This window comes from Rhinolophus sinicus, linkage group LG07, assembly GCF_036562045.2.
Source record: "Rhinolophus sinicus isolate RSC01 linkage group LG07, ASM3656204v1, whole genome shotgun sequence".
Taxonomy (NCBI): Eukaryota; Metazoa; Chordata; class Mammalia; order Chiroptera; family Rhinolophidae; genus Rhinolophus; species Rhinolophus sinicus.
In genome coordinates, this window is record NC_133757.1 from 71,832,142 (window position 1) to 71,859,614 (window position 27,473).

Below are 27,473 nucleotides of genomic sequence, written 5' to 3' on the forward strand. Positions count from 1 at the left end.
TGTTTTAAAAGGAGAGAAAGATCTCAAATGAATAATCTCACCGTCCACTTAAGAAACTGGAAAAGAAGAGTAAATTACACTGGAAGTTAGCAGAAGAAATAAAATAATAAAGGTTAGGGTAGGAATAAATGAAACAAAATAGAAAATCAACAGAGATCATTAACAAAACCACAAGTTAGTTTGAAATATCGACAAAGTGGACAAACCTTTAACTTGACTGGCTGACCAAGATGAAAAGAGAGAAGATTCAAATTACTAAAATCATGGATGAAAGAGGGGACATATAACCAACCTTACAGAAATAGAAAAGATGATAAAACAGTACGATGAACAGTTGTATGCCAACAAATTAGATATCCTAAATGAAATGGGCAAATTCCTAGAAAAACACAAACTACTGAAACTGAATCAAGAATAAACAGAAAATCTGAATGAATCTGTAACAAATAAAGAAATTACATTAGTTAAAAGTAAAATCAACAACAACAGCAACAATACTTCCCACAAAGAAAAGCCCAAGACCATATGACTTCACTGGTGAATTCTACCAAATGTTTTGAGAAGAATTAACCCTAATCTTTCACAAACTTTATTTAAAAATAGAAGAGGAGGGAATACTCTATGTGGCTATTCTAACATTCTATGAAGCCAGTGTTATCCTGATGCCAAAATCACATAAAGACATCACAAGAAGAGAAAACCATAGATCAATATCCCTGATGAACATAGATGCAAAAATCTTCAACAAAATACTAGCAAACCAAATCCAGCAACATATAAAAAAGGATTATACACCAGGACCAAGTGGAATTTATCCCAAGAATGCAAGTTTGGTTGATTCAACATAAAAAATAAAAATTCATTTTCGCAGAATAAAGGACAAAAAATACACGATCATCTCAACAGATGCAGAAAAAGAATTTGACCAAATTCAACACTCTTTCATGATAAAAAACACTCAACAAGCTAGGAGTAGAGGAGAACTTCCTTAACCTGATAAAGGGCATCTACAAAAATGCCACAGACAGACAATGATACTTAATGGTGAAAGACTGGATGTTGTCCCCCTAAGATCAGGCACAAGACAAAGATGTCTGCTGTCACCATTTCTATTCAACATTGGACTGGAGGTTCTAGCCAGGCTAAGTAGGCAAGAAAAATAAAAGGCACCCATATTGTAAAGGAAGCAAGAAAACTGCCTTTATTTGCAGATGACAGGACCTTGTATGTGGAAAATCCTAAGGAACCCATTTAAAAGCTATTAGAATCAATAAAGTAATTCAGCAAGGTTGCAGAGTATACGTAAATACTACATAAAACTCAACTTTTTCTATGCATGAGCAATGAATGAACAATTTGAAAATGAAATTAGGAAAAGAATTCCAATTACAATAACACCACAAATAATAAAAGACTTTGAAATGAGTTTAATAAAAGAAGCCAAGACTGTACAAGGAAAACTAAAAAAAAAAAAAAAAAAAAATTCATTGAAAGAAATTAAAGACCTAAATAAATGGCATGACATCCCATGTTGTCCAGATTTTTTTTTGTAGAAATTGACAAACTGATCCTAAATTCATATAGAAGTGCAAGGAACCCAGCATAGCCCAATCAATCTTGAAAAAGAAGAACAAAATTGGAAGATTCACACTTCTAGATTTAAAATCTTACTACGAAGCTATAGTGTGGTATTGGGATAAAGCTAGACATATAGATAAATGGAACAGCACTGAGAGTTCAAAAATAAACGTGCACATTTATAATCAATTGATTTTTGACAAGGGCGTTGGTGTCAAGACCATTTAATGGGGAAAGAATAGTATCTTCAACAAATGGTGCTGGGAAAACTGGATACCCACATCCAAAAGGATGTAATTGGACCCCTATCTCACACCATATGTAACGTTAATTTAAATTAGATCAGAGACCTAAATGTAAGAAATAAAACTATAAAACTCTTGGAAGAAAATATAGGAGAAAATCTTCATGGCCTTGGTTTGGCAATGGTTTCTTAAATATGACACCAAAGGCACAAGTGAAAAAAGGAAAACAATAGATAAATTGGACTTCATCGAAATGAAAGCTTTCGTGCTCCATCAAGAAAGTGGGAAACACAGCCCACAAAATGGGAGAAAATATGTGCAAATCATATATTCAATAAGGGACTTGTATCTAGAATACATAAAGAACTCTTACAGCTCAACAACAAAAAGAAAAATAACCCAATTTAAAAATGGGCAAATATTTCTCCAAAGAAGATATGCAAATGGGAAATAAACACGTGAAAAGATACTCAAAAATCACTGCTCATCAGAGAAATACAAATCAAAACCACAATGAGATACTGCTTCACACCCACTAGGATGGCTAGAATAAAAAAGACAGATAATAACAAGAGTTGACGAGGGGGTGGAGAAATCAGAACCCTCATACACTGCTGGTGGGACTGAAAAATGATGCAGCCGCTCTGGAAAACAGTCTGGCAATTTCTCAAAAAGTTAAACATAGAATTGCTATGTGACCCAGCAATTTTACTCCTAAGTACATATATCCAACAGAAATGAAAACATATGTCCACACAAAAGCTTGTACACAAATTTTCATAGTGGTACTATCCATAGTAGCCAAAAGAAGAAACAATCAGATCTCCATCACAGGATGGATGGATAAATAACACATGGTAAATACAGATAATGGAATATTACTGGGCAATAAAAAGGAATGAAGCACTAGACACTCTACAACATGGATAAACCTTCAGAACATTATGCTAAGTGAAAGATGTCAGTCACAAAAGGTCTGACACATTGTATGATTCCATTTATATGAAATGTCCAGAAAAGGCAAATCCATTGAGACAGAAAATATATAAGTGGGTATCAGGGGCTGGGGGAGGGGTAGTGACTGCTACAGGACATGGGGTGTCTTTCTGGGGCGATGAAAGTGCTATGAAATTGTGGTGACAGTTGCACAACTCTGTGCATATTCTAAAAACCGCCAAATTACATGCTTTAAAAGATGAATTTCATCGTGTATGAATTATATCTCAATACAGTTGTTATTAAATAGCTCTGCTACCCAGGTGGCCGGATGGCTCAGTTGGTTAGAGCGCGAGCTATGAGCAACAGGGTTGCCGGTTCGATTCCCACGTGGGCCAGTGGGCTGCACCCTCCACAACTAGATTGAAGACAATGAGCTGCCACTGAGCTTCCAGAGGGGTGGCTGGATGGCTCAGTTGGTTAGAGCGTGAGCTCCCAACAGCAAGGTTGCCGATTCAATGCCCTCATGGGATGGTGGGCTGCGCCCCCTGCAACTAAAGATTGAAAACGGCAACTGGATGTGGAGCTGAGCTGCGCCCTCCACAACTAGATTGAAGAACAACGACTTGGAGCTGATGAGCCCTGGAGAAACACACTGTTCCCCAATATTCCCCAATAAAATTAAAAACAAAACAAAACATTAAATGGCTCTGCTACCATATTAGTTTTTGGGTTTTTTTAAATTGTGCAACTCACTGACCAAGTTTTTGGGTATTGTTACTCTAATCCAATTACAAGCCCTGTGGTTTTTATTGTGTAATTTTTCCCAGGGTAGTGATTTTTTTAGGAACACATATATCACGTTATAGCAGAACTGACTATGTAGTAAATTATTTCAGTTCCATGTTAGTAAGCGGCGGGCTTAGGCTAGTCAAGTGACAGTTGTCCCCCGCCCAATCAGTTCTCAAGAAAACCCGATTACTCTTAGCCATTAGTTAAAGGGGAACCTCTCAGAAGTTTAGCAACAACTCATCTGGTAACATCAAGGCTCTTGCCTCCATGACCAGCTTTTCACTGAGGTCTAACACTACTGCACCACTCTCTTCCTGCTCAGCCCCTGGAAGAAGGAGAAGATGAAAGTTCTTGGGTGGTGGAGAAGGCTTCTTGTGCAGAATCATTAAGAATTTCAAGGCAGCAGAACATTAAACCAAGCACAGGGGACCTTGTAAAGCTGGCCCTGGATACACGCCACCACCACCTCCACTTGGGTGGGTTGTCACCCGTGATTCCTTTTACCCAGCCAAATTCTATACTGACCACCACTTCCTCTCTCCCCAGTCCCTGGGGACTCAGGAACCACCTCTTGCTTCTGTTCTTTGTGGGGAAGCCAGGACAGGCTTAAGGATAGATCTAAGATGCCCCCACGTCAGTGCTCCCTTGTTCACCAGCGCATCTAGTTCCTCAGAAACACACACCTCTTCCCAAACAAACCCTGCGTTTGCAAGCCCGTCCCGATTTAGCAGCAAGCTGCCTTTGCTCAGCTGCCAAAACAGACAAGCAGCCCATCCCTCGTCCTCCAGTTTCTGGCAGGAAGCAGTCAGCAGTCCAGCCTCCCTCCCTGTGACCGGGCATCCCACACTCCCTGCTCCTTGGGGCTCTGCTTTGAGTCAAAGTGCGCCCTTCAAGTCACCCTCACCGGGATGAGGGCAAAGGGCACTCAGGCCCTCCTCACAGCACCCCGGAAACCTCCACTAAGACATCCTTTTAATAGGTTCCCGTTCAGTGTCCCCTCTTACGCTTCTCACTGATCCTGCTAGGTGAGCAGGCTTTCGAGTTGGGAGCCTCTTTCTCAGCTATTTCCTCTGAAAACCTGCGTCACTGGGGAATTCCATAATCTTTATGTCTTGGTGGCCCCATTGAGTGGGTTAAACTGTATAAAATAGGGTGACCCCCAGCATTTGTGAATTACCTCCTCTCTCTGTCCCACTCAGGTTGTATATTTCAATGTGTGCAGCATTCTAGGACCTCAGTGGGTCAAATGATTATAGAATGCAGTGTCGCCTAGTGTGTGTGGGGGGTCGATGGACTCCCCTAACCCAGGGGGTCTCACCTGGGGTAAGTCTGTCCTCCAGGAGACACTGGCAATGTCTGGGGTCATTTCTGTTGTCATAACTGGGGGGAGGGGTGCTCCTGGAATCTAGTTGGTAGAAGCTGGGGATGGTGCTCAGCATCCTACAATGGATAGGGTGCCACCACCACAGAGAGCAAGCCAGCCCCAAAGTGGAATCCATGCCTACAGGCACAAACTTCTTGCCCAAATCTATCTTGAATGTTTTTTTAAATTTGAGATAATGTATACATAAAATTTCCCATTTGAACCATTTGTAACTGTCCAGCTCAGTGGCATTAAGTACATTCACACTGCTGTGCAACCATCCCCACCATCCATCTCCAGAACTTTCTCACCTTCCCAAACTGACACTCTGTTTCCATTAAACACACACTCCCCACCCCCCTCCCCAAGCCCCTGGTGCTCACCATCTACTCGCTGTCTCTATGAATCTAACTCCTCTGGGGACCTCCTATGAGTGGAATCACACAGTGTTTGTCCTTCTGTGTCTGGCTCATGTCCTCCAGGTTCATCCACATTGTAGCAGGTGTCAGAATATCCTTCCTCTTTAAGACTGAGTAATATTCCAGTGTCTGGATGGACCACACTGTGTTTATCCAGTGAACTATCAGTGGACACTTGGGTTGCTTCCACCTCTTAGCTATTGTGAAGAATGCTGCTGTGAACTGGGGTGTGGAAATCTCTCCTCAAGACTGGGTTCTCAATTCTTTTGCTGCCCAAATCTCTTACAGCTAGATGGGCAGAAACATCGAAGAAACACTTCCATTAGGGAAATGTAGATGAAAGAATGCAATTCTGTAAGTATAGGAAAGGTTTTAAGCCTCTGATTATAACCCAGGAAAGGTATGAAAGCATTGCTCTGAGATTCATCCTTGGCGTTTCGTTACAATTCCACGGTTTCCCACTCAAACGGTGGTTATATTTTATATTAGGAGGAAACAGATGTGAATTTTCCACAGGAAATTGCAGCTCGGGACTTACATTCTGTTTCGTCCCTCTTAGCACCCCAGTATCTCTATTCTGGCCCAAGAAACCAAAGAAGTGCCTGGTCCCTGCTGACACAGGACACCCAAGGCAGACAGGGCGGGAGGGAGGAAAGGCTGACGTTTCCCCCTAGTGGACTCTGCTTCCAGTCCATTCCAGAGAGAAAGCTTTGCCTGCCTAAAGAAGCCACTCTAAGCATACAGCAGTTTTTGGAGGGCACAGTTTGGAGGGAAAATGGCACAGCCAAAGTCTGAAGTCCGCAGCAGAGGAAGCCACAGAACCAGAAAAGTTGGAGAGTGGTGGAGGAAAAGGGGTACACTTGCTTTGCCCTCTTATCTAAAGCTCGAGGGCAAATGACATTGGGAGGAATCACTTGTAGGGTGTGACCAACTCGCCCCAGTTTCCCTGGGACTTTCCAACTTTGAAAACTGAAAGTCCCAGCTCCTGAAAAAGTTACATAGAGTTACTGTATGACCCAGCAGTTCTGCCAGGTATGTAACTAAAGTAATTGTCCACACAAAACTTGTCCATAAATGTTCACAGCAGCATTATTCATAACAGCCCCAAAGTGGAAATGATTCAAATGTCCGTCAAAGGATGAATGGATAAACAAAATGCGCTCCATTTACACACTGGTATATTACTCAGCCATAAAAAGGAAGCACTGACACTCGCTACAACGTGGATGGACCTTGAACACACGGTGCTCAGTGAGAGAAGCCAGACACACAAGGTCACACAGTGTGTGATTCCACTTATGTCAATGTCCAGAACAGGCACGTCCACAGACAGGAAGTGGGTTCGTGGTTGCTAGGGGCTGGGGAGTGCTTAAGGAGTACAGGGGTACAGGGTTTCCATTTGGGCTAGTGAAAATGTTCTGGAATTGAATAGTGGGGATGCTTGCACACACTTTAAATATACTAAAACCATTGAATTGTACTCTTTAATGTGATGGAAGTTCATGTTACATGAATTGTACCTGAATAATAATTTTTTAAAATGTTTGTTAAAAAACCTGAAAGTTCCATGTTCCTGGGACAACCTCAGCCCAGGGCAAACAAGACGGCTGGTCACTCCAGCTGCTGCAATTTGTAGGTTTGGTCACGGACAGGCAGACACCGAGTCCCTGCTACAGTTTGCTGCCCGACAGTCTTACTATAGCCAGATGCTCTATGAAGAAAGGTCTCTGTGATCAATAATGACAGTGCCCAACAGCTTCTTAAAGGCCCTGAAAAGTCCTGCAATCAGTCAGCTGTGGTCACAGCCTTGGAAACTGTTCAGACTCAATTTGAATTCTGTATCTGCTGTGTGCTAGCTGCGTGCTCTTGGGAAAGTCAACTGTAAAGGTACAGGTAACCTTGTAAACCATAGTTTCCTCTTATGAAGACTCCCTCATGGGGTTGTCATGAGGATTAACTGGAATGAACTCGGTAATGTACCTGGGATATATTGCAAATGCCCCCAAATTGTTACTATTGTTAGTAAATGAACCTGGTTAATCCTGTCCAATTCAGCATTTCCCAAACCCATTTACCCACATGCCCTATTTTCCCCCTCATCACATCTCCTAACCCTCCTAACCTGGGGAGAAGCATTTTACTATTAGGACTCATACGAATGAATTCCCCAGCCTCAGGTCACCCCATCATAAAGCTGCAGCTCCGTTCCCATGGAAGGCTTGGGAGGTGCGGAGCAAACACTGGATTTGGTGTCTGGGGACCTGTGTTTGTAGTCAGACAGGTGAAAAGGGAGAGGCGTGGATCGAAGGCAGGGGGCACCACAGGGCACTTGGTCTCCCAGAAGCAGTTTGAAACCTTGGCACCAAATGGTTCCAAAGATGGGTCTCTTCCACCTCAAACATTCCGTGACCAGAAACATCACAATTTAAAATGGGACACTGAGACAAAATGAATGACAAAAACCTGGGGACATCCTAAACTGCCACCAATAAAAGACTGTTTAAAGTGGCATTCAGCTAAACAGTGGAATATTATGCAGCAGTGAAAAAGAAAGAAATGAATATGTGGGCAGATGTAGGAGAATGGCTATCATCTACGTATTAAACAACAAAAAAGTAAGTGCAGAACACTGTTTATAGTGTTTTCCTATTAATATTTGTATTTTTACAGGACTTTTTTTCAATGGTGGATGAGCTTACAAATATACTACCTTTTAAAGTAAATATGTAAACATTTATTGAGTGCTTACTATGTACCAGGTAATTTTCCCATAATTTTGCCAATTTTACTTCATTTCATCTTCACACTAATTCTTGGTGTTATTAGTCCCATTTTACATATGACAGACCTGGGTATATTAGGTATCTATTGCCCTACAACAAATTGCCCCCAAATTTAGCAGCTTAAGCAACAAGTATTCATTGTTTCAGATAGTTTCTGTAGGTCAGGAATCCAGGTGCAGCTTAGCTAGGTGGTTCTCGCTCAAGGCTCCTCACGAGGTTGTGGGTAAGTTGTCAGCTGGGGCTGCAGTCTCATCTGAAGGTTCGACTGGAGAAAGATTCATGAATCTTTTCTTTCTTCTCCTTTTAATTATTTTTTATTTTTTTATTTTTTTAAAGAGTTTATTGGGGAAGGGGAACAGGACTTTATTGGGGAACAGTGTGTACTTCCAGGACTTTTTTTCCGAGTCAAGTTGTTGTCCTTTCAACTTTAGTTGTGGAGGGTGCCGTTCAGCTTCAAGTTGTTGTCCTTTCAGTCATTTGTGGAGGGCGCAGCTCAGCTCCAGGTTCAGTTGCTGTTGCTAGTTGCAGAGGGCACAGCCCACCATCCCTTGTGGGAGTCGAGGAATTGAACTGGCAACCTTGTGGTTGAGAGCCCGCACTCCAACCGAGCCATCTGGGAGGCAGCTCAGCTCAAGGTGCCGTGTTCAATCTTAGTTGCAGGGGGTGGAGCCCACCATCCCTTGCGGGACTCGAGGAGTTGAACTGGCAACCTTGTGGTTGAGAGCCCACTGGCCCATGTGGGAATCGAACCAGCAGCCTTCGGAGTTAGGAGCACAGCTCCAACCGCCTGAGCCACCGGGCCGGCCCTTCTCCTTTTTAAATTGTGGTAAGAACATCTAACATGAGATGTACTCTTTTAAAAGTGCCGGAAAAATGGCAGTGTGAGGTGAGCCTCTGTAAAGCTCCCCTGGAATTTACAACGAATCGAACAACAGAAACTCCACAAAGGACTCCCTGCACAGCAGACAGGCAACACGAAGAGGCCCACTACCGACTGAAATCACCTACAGGTGGGAGATTCGCGTGAGTGGAGGGAGGAGGAAAGGGAGAAGTGCGGAGACGGAGCTGCGCGGGCGCAGGACGCAGACCTAGCTCAGTGCTCTGAGCTCGCTGCTTCCTGAAACTACCGCAGCTGCGAGTGAGGGAAGAACTCGGACTGCTAGGGCTCCGCTTATGGCCCACAGGGCTGAGGGGACAGCATATACCACGGCTGAGCCCAGCGCTCACGGCAGAGACCTCGGGGAAGGGACTGAGGGAGGAAGGCTGAGAACGGTGGTTTGGGCCCTCACTGCCGAGCAGAGAGCGGAGCCTTGGGCGCTGAGACCAGCCGCCCCCTCCCACCCCTCCCAGGGCTCGCCCCGCCCCCACCTGCCCAGTGCTGGAGGCGAGACAGTGGCAGTGTCAGATCAAAACAACAGAGGGTTTGCTGTTTTGAGAACTGTGGGCCGCAGACACGGATTCGCAGCCCAACTGGTTCCGGCAGGGGGGAGGGAGCCGTGGAGGCAGGACCGGCTGTGGTGGTGGTTGCCGCCATTGCTCTGGGCCACCTCTCACAACTCACCCCGCCCTGACCCCACCTATGTGGGCGGATCCCTGCAGGAGTAAACAGAACTGCTGAAACATACGGGCTCTGAATCTGGAGCTGGAAGAGCTTTGGAACATCAAAAGCTCTCCACATACCCACCGGGACACTGCGCTCTGTGACCTAGACGAACTATTAACAGAGGAGAAGCCCATCTCCCAGGGAATCCCCCCATTGTGTGAGAAGCAGGAATAGTGCAGAGAAAACAGCACTACCGTGTGGGAGAAGAAAAATAAATTGCAGTTGGAGAAATAATAAGACATTCTACCAACAAGTACTGGAAAACAACCTGTTGCAGAAGTCACTCCTGTAGATGTCTAGGAAGAGAAATAGTAAACCAGTAATCGCCAGGAATAACCAAGGCAACAAGATAGCTCAGAAAGAAAGTGAAAAATCTCCAGACAAGGCACTTAAAGATACAGAAATATGTGACTTAAGTGACAGAGAATTCAAGATTGCAGTTCTGAAAAAACTCAACGAGATACAAGAAAACACAGATAGGCAGTTAAATGAACTCAGAAACTCAATCAAAGAACAGCATGAGCATTTTACGAAAGAGATTGAAATTTTAAAAAAGAACCAAATAGAATTTCTGGAGATTAAGAACTCAATAGAAGAAATTAAGAATGAAATAACCAGCTTAGGTAGTAGAGTTGACCAGATGGAGGAAAGAATCAGTGACATCGAAGATAGAAACCTGAAAATGACACAGATAGAAGAAGAAAGAGACTTGAGACTTAAAAGAAATGAAAGAACTCTACAAGAACTTTCTGACTCCATCAGAAAGAGCAATATAAGAATAATGGGCATACCAGAAGGAGAAGAAAGAGAGAAGGAACAGAGAATATATTCAAACAAATTGTCGATGAGAACTTCCCAAATTTGTGGACAGAACTGGACCCTCGAATCCAAGAAGCAAATAGAACACCTAGTTACCTCAATCCCAACAGGCCTTCTCCAAGGAACATTGTATTGAAGCTGTCTAATATCAACGACAAAGAAAGAATCCTCAAAGCAGCCACGGAAAAGAAGACGGTAACTTACAAAGGAAAGCCATTTAGATTGTCATTAGATTTTCCAGCAGAAACTCTAAAAGTCAGGAGGGAGTGGAACCAAATATTCAAACTACTGAAAGAGAGAAATCATGAGCCAAGAATAATATATCCAGCAAAGATATCCTTTAGATATGAAGGAGGAATAAAGACCTTTCCAGACATACAGAAGCTGAGGGAATTTTCTAATACACGACCTGCACTACAAGAAATACTAAAGGAGGCTATTCGACCACCATCAACAGGGACAATTTGTGGCAACCAAAACTCAAAAAGGGGGAGAGTAAAGGCCTGAACCGGAATAAGGGAATGGAGAAAGTAAGCGTGCTGAAGAAAATGGAATACTCTAAATATCAAACTTTCTTTTACATAAACTTAAGGGTAACCACTCAAAATAAATCCAGAATTGAAATATATACTGAAATAAAAGAAGAAACAGAGGGAAACATCATAGAATACCACCACACAGAAATAATAGACAACAACAAAAAGGCAAAGAAACAATGGAGACACAGCCTTACCAGAAAACTAAAGATAGAATGACAGGAAATCCTCACATATCAATAATCACCCTAAATGTAAATGGACTGAACTCACCAATAAAAAGGCACAGAGTAGCAGATTGGATCAAAAACTAAACCCAACCATATGCTGTCTCCAAGAGACACATCTCAGCTACAAGGACAAGCATAGACTCAAAGTGAAAGGGTGGAAATTGACACTCCAAGCAAATGGTACCCAGAGAAAATCAGGTGTAGCCATAATGATATCAGATGAAACAGACTTCAAGGTGAAAAAGATAACAAGAGACAAAGATGGACATTTCATAATGGTGAAGGGCACTGTACAACAAGAAGACATAACAGTCATCAATATTTATGCCCCCAATCAGGGAGCACCGAAATACACCAAGCAACTACTAACAGAACTAAAGGGAGAAATTGACCAAAACACAATTATACTAGGGGACTTAAATACATCATTGACAGCTATGGATAGATCATCCAAACAGAAAATAAATAACGAAATAGTAGCCCTAAATGACACATTAGATGAAATGGACATAATTGACATTTATAGAGCACTTCATCCTAAAACATCAGACTATACATTCTTTTCTAGTGTACATGGAACATTCTCAAGGATAGACCATATATTGGGACATAAAATCAGTCTCAACAAATTTAAGAAGATTGAAATCATACCATGCATATTCTCTGATCACAAGGCTTTGAAATTGGATATCAACTGTAAAAAGAAAGCGGAAAAACACAAATACATGGAGATTAAACAACATACTTTTAAAGAAGGACTGGGTCAAAGAAGAAATTAGAGGAGAGATCAAAAGATACATAGAAACAAATGACAATGAAAATACATCCTACCAAAATTTTTGGGATGCAGCGAAAGCAGTTTTAAGAGGGAAATTTATCTCATTACAGGCCTATCTCAAGAAACAAGAAAACTCCCAAATAAATAACCTCATGTTACACCTTAAAGAACTAGAAAAAGAAGAACAAGTAAAACCCAAGGTCAGCAGAAGAAAGGAAATAACAAAAATTAGAGCAGAACTAAATGAAATAGAGAACAAAAAGACAATAGAAAAAATTAATGTGACAAAGAGCTGGTTCTTTGAAAAGATTAACAAAATTGACAAACCCTTGGCTAGACTTACTAAGATAAAAGGAGAGAAGACACTGATTAGCAAAATCAGAAACGTAAAAGGGGAAGTTATCACGGACACCACAGAAATACAAAGGATCATCCAAGAATACTATGAAGGACTATATGCCACCAAATTCAACAACCTAGAAGAAATGGACAAGTTCTTAGAAACATATAGCCTTCCAAGGCTGAACCATGAAGAACTGGAAAATCTAAACAGACCGATCACCAGTAACGAAATTGAATCAGTCATCCAAAACCTTCCCAAAAGCAAAAGTCCGGGACCAGATGGCTTCACTAGTGAATTCTACCAAACCTTCAAAGAGGATCTAATACCAATTCTGCACAAACTCTTCCAAAAAATTGAAGAAGAGACAGTACTCCCTAACTCATTTTATGAGGCCAACATTACCCTGATACCAAAACCTGGTAAGGACAGCACAAAAAAGAAAACTACAGACCAATATCTCTGATGAATACCGATGCAAAAATCCTAACTAAAATTCTAGCAAATCGAATACAACAATGCATTAAAAAGATTATTCATCACGACCAAGTGGGGTTCATCCCCGGAGCACAAGGATGGTTCAACATACGCAAATCCATCAATGTGATACATCACATAAACAAAATAAAGGACAAAAATCATATGATTATATCAATTGATGCAGACAATAGCATTTGACAAGATACAACATCTATTTATGATTAAAACACTTAATAAAATGGGTATAGAAGGAAAACACCTTAACATAATAAAGGCCATATATGACAAGCCCTCTGCTAATCTCATAATTAATGGAGAAAAACTGAAGCCCTTTGCTCTACGTTCAGGAACACGACAGGGATGTCCCCTATCACCTCTGCTTTTCAACATAGTGTTGAAAGTCCTTGCCAGAGCAATCAGGCAAGAGAAAGAAATAAAAGGCATCCAAATTGGGAATGAAGAAGTTAAATTATCATCTCTTGCAGATGACATGATGCTATATATAGAAAACCCTAAAGACTCCACCAAAAAGCTATTAGAAACAATCAACGAATACAGTAAAGTTGCTGGCTACAAAATCAACGCACAAAAGTCCATTGCCTTCCTATATACTAACAATGAAATCTCAGAAAAGAAATAGAAAAAACAATTCCTTTTGCAATTGGAGCAAAAAGAATAAAATACCTAGGAATAAACTTAACCAAGGATGTGAAAGACCTATATGCTGAAAACTATAAGACATTTTTGAAAGAAATTGAAGAAGACACAAAGAAATGGAAAGACATTCCGTGCTCATGGATTGGAAGAATCAACATAGTTAAAATGGCCATATTACCCAAAGCAATATACAGATTCAATGCAATCCCCATCAAAATCCCAATGGCATATTTTAAAGAAATAGAACAAAAAATCATCAGATTTGTTTGGTACCACAAAAGACCCCGAATAGCCAAAGCAATCTTAAGAAAAAAGAACAATAATGGAGGTATCACACTTCCTGACTTTGGCTTGTACTACAGGGCTACAATAATCAAAACAGCATGGTATTGGCAGAAAAACAGACACATAGACCAATGGAATAGAATTGAGAACCCAGAAATAAAACCACATAAATATGGACAGATAATTTTTGACAAAGAAGCTAAAAACATACAATGGAGCAAAGACAGCCTCTTCAATAAATGGTGCTGGGAGAATTGGATAGCCACGTGCAAAAGAATGAAACTGGACTGCTATTTGTCACCATGTACCAAAGTTAATTCAAAATGGATCAAAGACTTAAGCATAAGACCTGACACAATAAACTGCATAGAAGAAAACATAGGTACTAAACTTATGGACCTTGGGTTCAAAGAGCATTTTATGAACTTGACTCCAAAGGCAATGGAAGTAAAAGCTAAAATAAACGAATGGGACTATATGAAACTTAAAAGCTTCTGCACAGCAAAAGAAACCATTGACAAAATAAAGAGGCCACCAACTGAATGGGAGAAGATTTTTGCAAACAGTGCCTCCGATAAGGGGCTAGTATCCAGAATATACAAGGAACTCATGCAACTCAACAACAAAAAATCAAACAACCCAATTGAAAAATGGGCAGAGGACTTGAAGAGACATTTCTCCAAAGAGGACATACAAATGGCAAATAGACATATGAAAAATGCTCAACATCACTAATCATCAGAGAAATGCAAATCAAAACCACAATGAGATATCACCTCACCCAAGTCAGAATGGCTATCATCAACAAGACAAATAGTAACAAATGTTGGAGAGGCTGTGGAGAAAAAGGAACCCTCATACACTGTTGGTGGGAATGCAGACTGGTGCAGCCGTTATGCAAGGCAGTGTGGAGGTTCCTCAAAAAATTACGAATAGAATTGCCATATGACCCAGCAATCCCTCTCCTGGGTATCTACCCAAAAATCTGAAAACATTTAGAGATAAAGACACGTGTGCTCCAATGTTCATTGCAGCTTTGTTTACGGTGGCCAAGACATGGAAACAACCAAAATGTCCTTCGATAGATGAATGGATAAAGAAGTTGTGGTATATATACACAATGGAATACTATTCGCAGTAAGAAAAGATGATATAGGAACATTTGTGACAACATGGATGGATCTTGAGAGTGTAATGCTGAGCGAAATAAGTCAGACAGAAAAAGCAGAGAACCATGTGATTTCACTGATATGTGGTATATAAACCAAAAACAACAAAAGAACAAGACAAACAAATGAGAAACAGAAACTCATAGACACAGATAATAGTTTAGTGGTTGCCAGAGGGTAAGGGGGTGGGGGGTGGGGGGTGGGAGATGAGGGTAAGGGGGATCGAATATATGGTGATGGAAGGAGAACTGACTCTGGGTGATGAACACACAATGGGATTTATAGATGATGTAATACAGAATTGTACACCTGAAATCTATGTAATTTTACTAACAATTGTCACCCCAATAAATTTAATAAAATAAAATTTAAAAAAACCAAAAAAAACCCAAAAGTAAAATTGGGAAATAAATATACGTTAAAGAAAAAAAAAAAAAAAGATGTACTCTTTTAACAAAATTGTAAGTATACAATGCAGTGTTGTTAACTAGAGCAGAACGTTGTACAGCAGAGCTCTAGAACTTACTCATCTTAAATACCCTAAACTTCATATCCTCTGGACAGCAACTCCCCATAAGGGAGAATTCATTTCTAAGCTCACTCATGTGGTTGTTGGAAAACCTGTTCCTCACTGCCCGCTGGCTGGAGAGTTTCATTTCTCACCACGTGGGCTTTTCAACAAGCTGCTTGAGTATCCTTATGACATGGCAGCAGGGACCTGGCAGCGTGCACCCCCATGCACTGAAGACAGAAGCCACCACCTTTTTATAACCTAATCTCAGTAGTGAAGACATCGCATCAATTCTGACATATTTGTTAGAAGCCGGTCAGCAAGTGTGAAGGACCATCCTTGGGGACCCTCTTATGTGGGGGGGCATCTTAGAGGCTGATGATGCTTTGTGGGTACACAAGGGTCCCGTCACTTGCCCAAGTTCACAGATTGCAGAGCTGGGATTGGAAGCCAGGCAGTCTGGCCTATGCTTGACCTCTACCCAGTACTCCATCTCCTCCCTGCTCTTTTGCAGCATTCTTGAACATGCAGAGGCTACTCCTGGAAAAATAACAAATATAAACCTGGAATATACCTAACCATAGGAGGGGGGCTTGGCTTTTCATTGTAGACCCTTTCATACGGTTGAGGCCGTCTGTATGTCTTTGAATGTATTTGCCAAGTGCAAACCTTACTTTTTCAGTCAATTTTGAGGGTGTCAAAAAGCCCCAAAGGCATGATAAAATGAAAAGATATCTTCTGCTAAAATATAAAATAAAAGTCGAACAAGAAAATTTAAACCACATGTTTATGAGAAAAGAATTAGCCAGTAAAACCACAGGGCCACTAAAAATGAGTCTGAGTACAAGAACAGTAGGAAAATGCATCCGCCTGGGACCTTTCCAAATCTCCTGGAGGACTTGCCCTCAGAGGTTAAAACTTTTTTTTTTCCTCCCTCAGATGGGCTCCTTCCTAATTGACTCTTTTTTATTCAACTAATGACTGTTAATTAACCAGTGCTACTAAGACTTTAAAGGCCATTTATGCATTTGGTGGGTGGTTTTAAGAGCCACTTACTTGGCGCAGACCTGAGTATGAGCATCTGATCCTTTCTAGGGTGGCATAAAAGGACAATTTCCATAATGATGGGGCTTCTGAATAGTGGATTTTGTGTGGAAAGCACCTGTGTGCCATCAAGTTCTTTATGTCTTGCCTGGCTTTGTCACCATCCGAAGCCACATTTCTCCGCAACACAGAATCATTTCCACAGCAAACTGCCCTGACCTCGAACAGCCGCTGGAGGAGCAGACTGAATACACGTCAAACACATTTTTCCCCTAAATCCCATGTTTTCAGCCAACTGTATTAACCACTTCCAGGCAACCAGGGAGCAGGGGAATACAATGACCCTGCCTGTGCTCCCTGTTGACTGCGAATGAAAGGAAAAAGGAAAGGAAAGGGGAAAAAGAGAAACGGGAGAATTGGAGACAAATAAAAGCGGAGAGGAATGAGAAGGCAAGAGGTTAAAAAAAAAAAAAAAAAAATCAGGAACAGAAACAATTCAGTGACAAAAGCGGTCAAGAATTTTTATAGCCCACTTCACAAAAATGAAGCTAAGAATGTTTGATTCTTAATTGCAACAGCTCCAGTTGTAATGGGAACAGCTGACTAGTCAGGAGTCCATGAAAAGAGTGACTTTTAAAAAATTATACAAGGGCCTGCCTAACATTTTGACACAACAGTCTAATGGGGGTGGGGAGTTCTTTGAAGCTTACTCACATCTTTATAAAGGACACTGGTTATCCATGTTATTTTTGGGGATGTCTCCATGTGAATTCTGCCCTGTTCATTATTAATTGGAGGAAATCGCAAATAGGAAAAAGAATATGGAATATCATAAACGATGAGAAAGGGTTTCTGGAAGGAGTTAAATGTGTGGGTTTGGCAATCTTCTGCATTTTCTGGTGGACAACCTTGTGTGTGTGTGTTTTTTTTCCAGACCACTGCTGTTTCAGAACATTCAATTCTTTTTCCTAAGAGAAGTCCAGCATGCATAAGGGAAGTTAAGAAACACGAGTTCCTTCCCCGGCCACCAGGCGTCTAACAGAGCCACATTAGGGACCTTGAACACGTGCACTGGGCTTTAAACACAGACAGAATAAAATTAGGTGTTTATGTTATGGTGATTCTGGTTTCATCCCTCACTTTTGGTTTATGGAGTGGTCAAATAGAGGGGAAAGAAGCTGATTTTTCAATTCATATTGGGATGTATTTATTTTATCCTGTTAGGAGGACAGGCAATAAAGAGATTAATAAATGTAAAAATACAGATTAAAATGTGCAACTCTGAATTCTGAAAATTCTAAATTGTAAAAATCCTTCCTTCTGTTACCTCATCGTCTGGTGCTTTTCAATTGTTCTTCCTGCAAAGAGAATGTATAAAATGATATTTATGTATTTGTATACAACTTCCTCATGAAATCTTTTTCAAGCTTTTAATTAAAAAACTGAACTTCCTTGCACGAATGTAACTTTTTACATTAACCTCTATGCTTATCATCACTATATACAATTACTGATTGGAAAATTTTGCTACTGGTCTCTTGAAATTCTTTTTAATGTTATGAAATGTGTTTAACCGTTTTATGACATTTTTCTTTTTTACTGTGCTATAACTGACATATGTCAAAGTGAACACTTTTTAAGTTTTTACATATGTGTGACTTTTTACACGTGTGGACCTTTGTCAGCAGCACCTAGGTCATGGCACAGAACATTTCCAGCCCCACAAAGCGCTCCTTGATATCCTTTTTCAGATAATAGCTCCACCCATTTATTCTGACGTCTATCACCCTAGTTATTTTGCTTGTTCTTGAACTTCACATTGATGAAATTATACATGTACTCTTACGTGTCTGGTTCCTTTTGCGTAATATTATGCCTGTGAGATTCATCCGTCTTGTTAAGTGGATCACTTGTTCATTCTTTTTAAAAAATTGTTAGTAGTATTCTATTGTATGAGTATTCCACTATTTAGCTATTCGTTTTCCTGTTGATGGACATGGACATTTGGTTTGTTTCCAATTTCCAAATTCTTGACAGGCACAGTTGGCAAGAAAATTTGGGTGTATAAACGGGTGATAAGAAACTAAAAACAAGCAAGTTTTACAAATCTTTCAAAAATCACAACAGGTACAATTATACTTGGCGGGTGATAGGAAATTTGCAAATGCTTTTTACAAGTCATTCACAAATGACAACAAGTGAAATTATACTGGAAGACCCCAGCTGCTCTTCCTCTTTGTTCACTGACAATTTCTTGTAATGATGTGAATGGATTTTAAATCCAGTTGAATGTTTTTCTACCAGGAATTTTTTAAATGATGATGACGCTCTCATTTTCGGGACGTGCTTGCGTTGTTAAAGTAGTCACCACCCAGCTGCAAGCTTAGTCCCCACTAAAAGGACATGCAGGCTGCAAACTGATATACATGTGAAGATGGAAACTGGGGGCTTTTGCCTGGACCTGTCTCCACCGGGATCCCCCTTCTTTCTGGCTCCCTGTGTGTCTCTCTCTTATAAGGACACCAGGCATTGAATTTAGAACCTACCCTATTCCAGTATGACCTCGTTTTAACTCATCTAATTCCATCTGCAAAGGGGTGTCACCTATTTCCAAATGAGGTGACACTCCGAGGTTCCAAGTGGGCATGAATTGGGGGGTGAGCACTATTCAACCCAGTGCAGCATCTTTGCAAATTGTAGAGTGCTGTACAATATGAGGAGGCCAAAGCAGGACACAGGAGAACATGATGATTCTCATGGTTAGAGCATGAACAGCCAGACTGGAAGATTGGAACTTGTAGGCTTAGAGAGCAAGATTCCCAGACGGAAAAAAAGGAAACTGATAGATTATCCTACATCAGGGGTTGGCAAACTTTTTCTGTAAAGTGCCAGGTAGTAAACATATTTAGCTTTGTGGATCATATGGTCTCTGTTGCAGCTACATAGCTCTGTTGATAGAGCGCAAAAGCAGCCAGAGACAATACATACATGAATGGGCGTGGCTATGTGCCAATAAAACTTTATTTATAAAAACAGGCGGTGAGCCACATTTGGCCAACAGGCTGTAGTCCCCCAATCCTTGTCCTATATGTTTGTGTACGTTGGAAAAAATAAACTATTGGTGGGCCTATGGCAGTTGTAATAAAATATATATATACATCAGAACACATAGGAAACTGTCAGTGAGCAAGTCCACAACAGAAAGTCAAAAGATGTCTGATGCTGAGGTTAACACCAAAAGAAAAAGTTGATCATGGTTGGCTACTGGGGGTAGGGTATTTGTGGGATTTGAGGGGGCAGAGGTGGAACAGAGGATTGTTACTTTGTTATAAATCTTTCTGATCTTTCTTATAAACCTTTTCTGATACTCAAACAACAAAGGCGACTAAACAATGTATTACCTTAATAAAAAAACTTGAAAAAACAGCCGACTAATGTCATGGTCAGGGCCCGTCATCTTTGCTACCTGTATTGTACCAGATTCTATGGTATATTCTCTCCAGGCTTGTGTCCGGGAGATGAAAGCTCCCACCAGGGGGAGCTGTGAGAAAAGTTACACTTTTTCTCTGGGAAAATAAAAATGAGAATCACCCTGCTTAATCTATACAGTAAACCTCACCAATCTACACTCCCGTGGGCCAAATCCAGTCTTCTGCCTGAATTTGTTTTCTTCTTTGCTATTTTATTTTATTTTTCTTGAGGTATAATTGATATATTAGTTTCAGGTGTACAACATGATGATTCAATATTTGCATATATTGTGAAATGCTCAGCACAGTCTAGTTACCATCTGTCACCACACAGTTACAGAATTTTTTCTTGTGAGCAATTTTAAGATCTACTCTCTTACCAACTTTCAAACATATAATACAGTATTGTTAACTATATCACTATGCTGTATATTACATCCCCAGGACTCATATATTTTATAACTGGAAGTTTGTATCTTTTGACCACTTTCACTCATTTTTCCCATCTCCACCTCTGCCTCTGGCAACTGCCAATATGTTCTCTGTATCCATGAGTTCATTTTTTAAAATTTATTTGTTCGTTTTTGTTTTTAGAGTCCACGTACAAGTGAGATCATATTTGTCTTTCTCTGTTTGACTTATTCACTTAGCATAATGCCCTCTAGGTCCATCCATGTTACCAAAAATGGTAATATTTCATTCTTTTTCATGGCTGAATAATATTCTATTGCATATATACCACATTTTCTTTATCCATTTATCCATCATTGAATACCTAGGTTGTTTCTATGTCTTGGCAGTATGAATAATGCTGTAATGAACATAAGGGTGCAGATGTCTTTTTGAATTAGTATTTTGGGTTTCTTTAGGTAAACAGAAGTGGAATTGCTGGGTCATAAGGTAGTTCTATTTTTAATTTTCTGAGGCACCCCCATACTGTTTTCCATAGTGGCTGCACTGATTTGCAATCCCACCAACAATGCACAAGGGTTCCCTTTTCTCCACATCCTTGCCAGCACTTATCTCTTGTCTTGTTGGTAATAGAAATCCTGACAGGTGTGAGGTGGTATCTCATTGTGGTTTTGATTTGCATTTCCCTAATGATTAGTGATATTGAGCACATTTTCAGGTGCCTGTTGGCTATTTGGATGTCTTCTTTAGAAAAATGTCTATTCAGGTCCTCTGCTCATTTTTAATTGGGTTGTTTCTTTCAAATTTTTAAAAACCTTATACATGTATCACAAAGTATACATGTATATGTTATTTTAAAATTTAAATTTCTAAAAAAGAAATTCGTTAAAATATGAAAAAATAATGGGTTAGCCCTATAGAATAATGAATTGACACAATATAGGGGAAGGGGAAAAAAAGGATATATGTTTTAAGTTTTTGACAAATACAGTCAAGTTGTTCTTCAATGGAGCTGTACTAAAGCACTCCTAGCTACAATATATGAGCGTCATCAGTGGGTTTTAAGACTTTTATCTGGAGGAATTTGGCGTTAATCACTTAGATAACATATGCTCATCACAAACTATTAACTTCTAAAATCAGCCCAGAAGTGTCATTTCAAGATTGTAGTCGTGAGCATTTGAGTGAATCTAAAAGAAAACATAACCAAAGCGTTGTGAAACATGGGCTCATCGTTCTCACCAGGTGAGGGAGGCTGACTGAAGGCACACAAAGCAGGGCAGTGTGACGGGAGGTGGTGAGATCAGGGTCCTCTACGTCTCAGCTCAAGGAACCTCTCCTAACCTCCCTCCCTCTGTCAGATCGCCCATCAAGCCCTTTCAACACACGTTGGGACTCTCCGCACAAGTGTAAGTTTGCATTTGTTTGTACAATTCTAGGTTTCCCTGCTGTCTCCCTAAACAAACCTCATCTGAATTTGCTCATTTTTGTGCCCCCCCACCAGCATGTAGCACAATGCACAACATCAAGGCTGTGGATTCATACCGTGTTTCCTCGAAAATAACACCTCGCCGGACAATCAGCTCTAATGCGTCTTTTGGAGCAAAAATTAATATAAGACCTGGTCTTATTTTACTATAATATAAGACCGGGTCTTATATAATATAACATATAATAAATATAACATAGCATAACAAAATAATATAACATCGGATCTTATATAAGACTGGGTCTTATATTAATTTTTGCTCTAAAAGATGCATGAACGCTGATTGCCCAGCTAGGTCTTATTTTCAGGGAGACATGGTATAAATGTCATGAACACATGCAGGAGTGCAATGAATGAATGAGTGAAACGAGAACCACAATCCTCCTGTCCAGGAAGCAGTTTCCTCCAGGGGTGGGGGTGGCATGGGGAGGCAGGGACAGCCAGTGATGTCACAAGAGGTGGCTGGGACAGAAGATTCTGGAAGGTTGAATAGGGTAAAGGCTGTCAGGGAGGGAACGTGCCTACCTTCCTGACTCTTGTCACCACAACTATCCTTGCTGGACCCAGACAGCAACGAGGCCTGGGAAGAGAGAGCATATGTTCAGGTTTCTAGGAGGGTCACCTAGTTTATCACCTTTGTGGAAGAAGAAAACACCATGAGTGCCCAGATGTCTCAAGAACCAATGCCTTGCTGTGATGGCCAGAACCACATCTTGTGAAGAGTGGCAGGTGACAGTGCTATGGGAAAGGGGCATGTGGGGGTCCTTTGGGATTCAGCATCTGACTGTCATTCAGCAACATATTTCATTAGGACTTGGTCTCACCACAGACACACACATTTTAGCCTTGAGTCAGACCCACAGTACCTTTTTTTATTGCATTTTTTCATCAGTTGCTGCTGGCACACAAGAAAGCTATTGAGTTTTGAATATTGATCTTTTGCCTAAAAAGTGTCTTACAGAACTTTTATTTCTAATAGCGTTTCAGTTCATTGGATAGTCTAGATAGTCAATCATATTATTTGCAAAATGACAATGTTGCCTGTTTGTCAACTTTATTCCTCTCATTTTTTCTTATCCTATTGCATTGGCTAAGAACCTCCAGGTCAACACTGGACAGTATCAGGTGACAGTTGATGTCTTTGTCTTTTACTGACTTCATGGAAATTCTTCCAGTGCTTTTGTTGCTACTAAGTATAATATTTATTGTATATTTCAGGTAGATAATCTTTTATCAAGTTAAGAAAATGTCTTCCATTTCTTATTTGCTAAGGGATTTTCATAAAAAATGATAGTTCATCAAATTCTATCTTGTGATGATCATGTGGTTTTTCACCCTTTGCCCCTTAAATGCAGTAACTCACGTTGACAGATTTGTAATGTTGAATAATTTTTGCACTGTTACAATTAACCAAGATAGCTTTTTAAAGTTGTGAAACATATCTTGCACATAAAATATTAATAACATGTAAAACATATCTGTACAATTTATGAATAGCAATAAATGTCTATGTACCTACTTCACTTTATGAAATAGAGTATTACTAGTAACTAAGAAGTCCTCTGTGTGTCCTACCTTTTTCTCCCTCCTCTGAAAGAGGTAACCACTATCCTGAATTTCCTGCAGAACTTTCTCTTATAGTTTTCTCACCTAAACAAGTACTAATTAATGTTGCCTGTTTATGAACTTTATGTAAATAGAATGATACAGCAACCTGCTTCTTTATCAGCATCATGGCTGGGAGATGCATCCAGGATTTTCTGCGTCTGTTCCTACATTTTCATCATGGCATAGTATTCCATAATGGATGTATCGATTCTCCTGTTGATGGACATTTGGGCTGTTTCCAGGGTGGGGCTCTCATGAATGCTGCTGCTGTGAACATTTTTGCCCATGTCTCCTGGGGCAGATGTGCAAGAATCTCCCTTGGGTAAATACCTGGGAGTGAAAATGCCAAGTCAGGGATACACAAGTTCACTTTTTTTTCCCAATTTTTATTGGGGAATATTGGGGAACAGTGTGTTTTTCCAGGACTCATCAGCTCCAAGTTAAGTCGTTGTTTTCAATCTAGTTGTGGAAGGAGCAGCTCGACTCCCAAGTCAAGTCGCTGTTTTTCACTCTAGTTGTGGAGGGTGCAGCTCACTCGCCCATGTGGGGATCGAACCGGCAACCTTGGTGTTATGAGCTTTGTGCTCTAACCAACTGAGCCAACCGGCTGCCCCCACAAGTTCACTTTTAACGCTTAATGCCACAGTGTCTTCCCAATTGGGTGTGCAGCCTTCAGCTCCCACCAGCAGTGGAGGACAGCTCCCATTCTTTAGCCTCTCCAGCATTTGGTGCATTTTTGCACAATGATATCTCATTGTGGTTTTAATTTGCATTTCCCTGATGATTAGTGACGTTGAGTATCTTTTTATATGTCTATTGGCCATCTGTATGTCCTCTTTGGAGAAATGTCTCTTCATGTCCTCTGCCCATTTTTTAATTGGGTTGTTTTTTTTTTGGTGTTGAGTTGTATGAGGTTTTTTTTTATAAATTTTCGATATTAACCCCTTACTAGATGTATCAATGGCAAACATCTTCTCCCGTTCAATAGGATGTCTTTTTGTTTTGTTAATGGTTTCCTTTGCTGTGAAAAAGCTTTGTAGTTTGATGTGGTCCCATTTGTTTATTTTTTACTTTTTGCTTCCCTTGACTGAAGGGATATATCAGTAAAAATATTACTAAGGGTAATGTCTGCCAGTTTACTTCCCATGTTTTTTCTAGGAGGTTTATTGTTTCAGGTCTTACATTTCAGTCTTTAATCCATTTTGAGTTTATTCTTTTTTTTTTAAGTTTTTTTCTTTTTTTAATTTTTGTTTTTGTTGGGGAATATTGAGGAACAGTGTGTTTCTCCAGGGCCCATCAGCTCCAAGTCGTTCAATCTAGTAGTGGAGGGCGCAGCTCAGCTCCATGTCCCGTTGCTGTTTTCAATCTTAGTTGCAGGGGGTACAGCCCACCATCCCATGTGGGAATTGAACCAGCAACCTTGTTGTTGAGAGCTCACGCTCTAACCAACTGAGCCATCCGGCAACCTGCATTTTGAGTTTATTGTTGTATGTGGTGTAAGAAAGTGTCCTGGTTCATTTTTTTGCATATATCTGTCCAGTTTTCCTAGAACCATTTATTAAATAGACTGTTTTTACCCACTTTTTTTCTTTTTCAGTTTGCCAAAATAAACCTTCACTTATAAAACTTTAATTGACTGCAGCAAATTTTACTCTTTATGCTGATAGAATTCTACCAACATGTAACACATATTTGGAAAACTGATGAAGATGTTTTAACAACTAATATACGAGAATAATGGACATAATATGAATAAGACCTACGTCTATATAGCCAATGGGAAGCTATTTGCTAATAAGTTATTTCCTTCTTATATTTTATCTTTAGTTATACCTGAAAACTCAATGAATTAGCCACAGAATATTTTTAAATTGTCCATTTTAAGAAGTATAGTACACTTTTCCCGCATGCGTTAGAGTTCACTTTATAGTTCTACCAAGTTTTGATGAATGCAGAGTCATGTAACCACCAACATGGTCAGATACAGTACGTTTCCATCACCCCTCAAATTCCCTCATGTTTTCTCTTCATAGTCAACCCCGTCCATCACGACAGATTTGCCTTTTTCAGAAATTATAAAGCATGTAGTCTTTCGAGTCTGGCTTCTTTCACTCAGCGTAATGCCTTTGAGACTTGCTCAAATTATTGTATCAATAATTCATTCCTCTTTGTCGCTGAGTTCCAGTGTATGGACGTACTGCAGGTGGGTGAGGGGAGAGGAGGTGAGTTTCTTTCCCTCAGGAGACTTAAAAATGTTTTCTCACCTACAGTATCATATATAGACTTGGCCTCTATATTCCAACCATTTAAGAGACTCTTCTGGAAATTCACAGATGAATACTCTCTGAACTTGACCAGTGCTCCATGATCTGGCATACGGATCACTCTCTTCTCCTCCTAGGCCCTAAACAAGCATGAGTAATCAATCCTGGGATTCTAGGCAGACATGACCAATGTATGGGAGTTGGCCTCAGCCCTGCAGCCCCTTTGCCAGTCCTGCTAAGTTCCCTGCTTTGTATCTTGCAGTACTGTGAAGAATGGTCTCTGCAGACCTGGAAGGGCTGAAACCCCGACGACTCAAGAAAAGGCTGAGGACCTTAAAGTAGACATGAATAAAAAAAAAGGTACTTTCCTGGGGCCGCCATAACAAAGCACCCCAGACTGTGTGGATGGAACAACAGAAACTTAATGCCTCCCAGTTCTGGAAGCCAGAGATTTGAGATTTAGGTGTCGGCCAGTTGGTTCCTCCTGGAGGCTGTGATGGAGAATCTCTTCCATGCTCCTGGTGGCTGCGTTATCCTTGGCCTTCGTGGGTCTGTACCCTCCTCACTCCAGTCTCTGCCTCTGTCCTCACATGGCCTTCCACTCTGTGCATTTCTGTGTCCTCTCCTCTTCTAAGGACACTAGTCATTGGACTTAGGGCCCACCCTCAATCCAGCATGATTTCATCTTGAAATCCTCTACCGAGTTCACCTGCAAAGACCCTATTTCCAAGTAAGGTCACATTCTGAGATTCTGTACATGAATTTGAGGGGAAACTGTTCAACCCACCGCAGTCATTAAAATATCCTCACCAGTATCCAGGTGACACCCCTCCACATTTTTGTCCAATTTAAGGCTCCTTCCATCCCGCAGGCTTCAGGCTGGACGCCTGGAGCCACGGGGGCAAGGGAGGCGTGATGAGCTGCTCTTCGATTTCCTTGATGGTGCTCTCCTCATGATGCCCCCATCGCCACTAGGTGATTTTGTTGTAAGCTGATGTGACTCCCACAGCTGATTCTTCTTGGGGGGGGGGGGCTCTATGAACTAGCTTTCTCTGGATGTAGGTCGTTATGGGTTGAATTATGTTCCTTTGCTACGGTCTCAATATTTGTGTCTCCCCCATTCATAGGTTGAAATGTACCCCCCTCAATGTGATGGCATTTGGAGGTGGAACCTTGGGAGGTGATTAGGTTATGAGGGTGGAGCCCCTATGAATGGGATCAGTGCCCTTATAAAAGGGCCCCAGAGAGCTCCCTCACCCCTTCCGTCATGTGAGGACACTGAGAAGATCTCTATGAACCAGGAGGCGAGGACACCAGATCTGTTGGCAATTTGATCTTTGACTTCCCATCTTCCAGAACTCTGAGAAACAAATGTCTGTTGTTTCTAAGCCACCCAGTCTATGGTATTTTGCTATAGCAGCCCGAATAGACTAAGACATCCCCTCAAATTCATATGTTGCAGTCCTAACAGTTGCCCAGTACCTCAGAATGTGACCTAACTTGTAAATAGGGTCATTGCTGATAGGATGGGTCTTAATCCAGCATGACTGGTGTCCTTATGAAAAGGGGAAATTTGGACAGACACACACATGGGGAGAATATCATGTGAAGAAAAAGCAGTGATACTTCTACAAGTCACGGCACGCCACAGATTGCCAGAAAA

General features: G+C 40.8%; 1 protein-coding gene across 1 annotated transcript in view; it reads left to right on the forward strand.

Moving 5' to 3' along the window:
- ACSBG2 (acyl-CoA synthetase bubblegum family member 2) overlaps nucleotides 1–27,473 on the forward strand; it is a 55,086-nt gene that overhangs the window by 1,868 nt on the left and 25,745 nt on the right. The window lies entirely within an intron of this gene.